At 42.0% G+C, this 3639-nt stretch overlaps 1 non-coding gene across 1 annotated transcript; it reads right to left on the bottom strand.

Annotated features, from left to right (window-relative positions):
* Positions 1–462: 462 nt before the first annotated feature.
* Positions 463–569, bottom strand: LOC141644820 (small nucleolar RNA R71). Its single transcript, XR_012544425.1, has one exon. It is a non-coding gene; the product is annotated as a small nucleolar RNA R71 (small nucleolar RNA).
* Positions 570–3639: the final 3070 nt, after the last annotated feature.

The following is a 3639-nucleotide window of genomic DNA, read 5'->3' as shown; positions in this document are numbered from 1 at the left end:
TCCAATCGGATAGTGTTTTGTCTACCAACCCTTTTGCAAGAGAAGGAGAGGAGAACCCAATTCAAAACCAACCACAAAAATCAACCCACAATGCCTAAATTTTCATCTCATTCCGTACCTACGGAGGAGAACCTACCAAATGGTACTCCAACACCACCTCACTTAACCGGTAATTTCATTGCCAAATCCGCATTCATACAACTAGTTGAGAGAAGCCAATTTGGAGGGATGCCTAGTGAAGATCCTCATCTACATATGGTGACTTTTTGTGACTATTGTGATGCTATCTCTCAAACCGGAGTAACCCAAGATCAAATTCGATGGGTGTTGTTTCCTTTTTCCTTGATCGGAACCGAAAAGCAATGATTAAAGAGCCTAGACAAGGCTACCGTTGTTATTGATTCATGGAAGAAGTAAGCACTTGCCTTCTACAAGAAGTTCTATCTTCCAGAGAGGACAAACATGTTCAGAGCCCAAATCACCGTGTTCAAGCAAAGGGATGAGGAATCATTATATGAAGCATGGGAGAGATTTAAGGACACTTGTCGCTCTTGTCCACACCATGGACTTAGCGAGTGGCTCCTCGTTAACAGTTTTGGAATGACTTATATGAAAACTCACGAAATGTGCTTAATATGGGCTCCAATGGGAGGTTCACCGAGGTTGATGACAACCAAACATGGGCCAAAATCGAAGAGACGACGGTTCATAATTCCCAATATATTAAGCCCCGAAAGGCCACTAAAGGAGGAAAGCATGAGGTGGATTCCATCACATAATTAGGTGCTCAACTAAGTGCTCACATCGACAATATAAACTTGAAGTTTGAGAAGGCCATGGCTAAGCTCGATGAAGTTTCCAAATCAACCAAACATGTCAATGCTTTGATGGCATCATCCTCAATCCTAAATGGAGTGTGTGAAAGTTGTTGAACCTTGGGACATGATCAAGATGAATGTAGAGGAACAAGTGAAAAAGTGAATGCTTTCCAAGCATACAAAAATGGTACACCTTATTCCAACTACTACAATGAGAATACCAAATTCCATCCAAACCTCTCATACAAGAGCCAAAATGTCCAAAACCCTCAACGCACATATATACCACCTCCAATGAGAAATCCTACTCAAAGACCGTACTACAATCAACCCAATGACCAAGCTTTTGATGTTCAAAAAGCGGCCCTCCAAATGCAAAAGAGCCAATAATATCCTTGCTCACACCAAAATGTTGGAGACTCAATTGTCTCAATTAGCCTCATCTAGCTCCCAAAGACAAAAAGGACAATTACTTCCTCAAGGTAATCCTCCCACAAGACATGAGACCATCAATGCTATCCACTTGAGGAGTGGTACTAGATATGAGGGACCAAAGATGCAAATTGAAGAAGGAATTGTTGAGGAGAATGACAAGCAAAGTGATGTGATTGAACCACTAAGGAGAAATCCTAAGGTGGTAGAAAAAACTACCAATGACTCATCGAAGAAGAGAAATGAAGAGAAGGCTAAGGAAATTGAGAAAGAGCCTATTGTGATTAGACTTCCATTCCAAAGTCACCACGCTAAGCCCAAGTTTGATGAGCAACTTGGAAAGTTCATGGAAATTGTGAAGAACTTGGAGGTTTCTATACCATTCACGGAGCTAATCCGTTATTCTCCGGCCTATGCAAAGTACATGAAAGACATCCTTACCAAGAAGAAGTCCATCCGAAAATTGGAAACCATTACCTTTATAAAGGTGAGTAGTGCAATTCTACACCCTCCAAAGCTCAAAGATCCGGGAAGTTTCTCCATTCCATGTACCATAGAAGACACCACAATAAACAAGGCACTATGTGATCTAGGTGCAAGTGTGAGTGTCATACCTACTCGGTATGTGAAAGACTAGGAGTGGGAGAGCTCAAGTACACCAACATAACCTTACAAATGGCGGATCGTTCAACAAATAAACCACTAGGGGTATGGGAAGATGTACCCGTGAGAGTTGGAAAGTTTTCCATACCGGTGGACTTTGTCATTGTTGATATGGAGGAGGATCCCAAAATTCCAATCATTCTAGGAAGACCATTCCTACACACCGCCGGAGCGGTGATCGATGTAAAACATGGAGAGCTCACACTTGAAATAGGTGATGAAATAATCACCTTCAACCTTGATAAGACTATGATAGCTCCCAATTTGTTTGAGCCATGTTTTATGGTTGATCACTATACTCGGAAGGGTAAGAAGAAGAAGGTGGAATCTTCATCCAAAGAATAAAGGAAAGATAGAAATCTCAACGAGAAGGGCAAAGACACACCGCCCAATTGAAAGAAAGATATTGATGATGTTGAGATGGTTCTATTCGGGGAGCATGGAGTTTTTCACAACAAGAATGAGAGCTTGCAAAGCTCACTTATGACAAGCAAAGATGGAGGCCTCATTAGCCGTGATAACAAGGAAGGAGAGTTGCTCTCGTTAACTCATGATCCACTCTACATAGGGGAGAAAGCAAATGAAGTTTATGGTCTATGGGATGATGAATTTGAGGGATTGGTTAATCCCTACATTGGGAATGCCATGACTCTAGACCAAGGCTTGATAGATCCTTGTCAACACTTTGATCCGGATTACCACAATGAAGACAACAATGTGCAAGGGTCTATGCAAGACCTTTACCATGAGAATGAACAAGCCTTTGACTACTTCTACAAGGTGTTGAGCAACATCAACAACACCTTAGCTTTGCCCCCTTGACATCTCTAACAAGAAGGAGAGTATGGTGGAGTCCTCCTTAAACCACCATATGTAAATATTCTAACCTCTTAACTTACATTTCGTTTAACTTGTACATTACTCATTTTTGCATTGCATTTTACATGCTTTTTTTGACGGATTTGTGTAACCTGAGAGCAAGTGAGGGAGGGATTTTAATGTGCTTAAAATGTGTAGTGTTTGATGGTCAAGTGTGGGGAAGCACATGCCTAGGCTAACCAAGCCTTTGTAATGCTACCCAAGAAGAAATGAAGAAGAAAAAGAAGAAGAAATCACACGGGGTGAAGGCCCCCACGAGCAGACTTGAGCTCGTGGGGACTGAGAAAGGGCTGCAAACTAAAATCTGCTCTATGAAGGAATCTGCCCGAGCTGAGCTCAAGTCGAGCGGGCCAATGCTCAAGACACTCGACCTCAGCTCAGGTTGTGGGACTTGGAGGAGAGCTCTATCGTAAAATCTGCACTGGAAGATAATCTGCCCGTCTCCAGCACAAGTCGAGAGAGCCAAGGGAAAATCCGCCCGACTTGTCTCCAAGATGCCCGTCTCCAAAGCCCTTCAGAAAGTTGAAATCCCACAGTCCAAAAATCCACCCGACCTCACATTGAGTCGCCCGTCCCGACCTGCTATATCATCAAAAACACGGACCAAACCCCTCTTCTTTATTTCAGTTCACTTCATTCAAACACAAACACCATTATTTCCCTCACTTCAACCTTCAAACCCTCATCCAAAAACAACAATATCTCATCCAAATTCACCCAAATCAAGTCCAAACTTGCTCAAAACAAAAACAAATCACTCCTTCATCAAAAAATAAGACCATTCAAACAACAATTTCTTCAAACAAAAAAATCAATCAATTTCTTTAGGGTTGGTGAAAATTCAAAA

This window comes from Silene latifolia, chromosome 2 (assembly GCF_048544455.1).
Source record: "Silene latifolia isolate original U9 population chromosome 2, ASM4854445v1, whole genome shotgun sequence".
Lineage (NCBI taxonomy): Eukaryota > Viridiplantae > Streptophyta > Magnoliopsida > Caryophyllales > Caryophyllaceae > Silene > Silene latifolia.
This window is presented reverse-complemented; position numbering and strand designations above follow the sequence as displayed.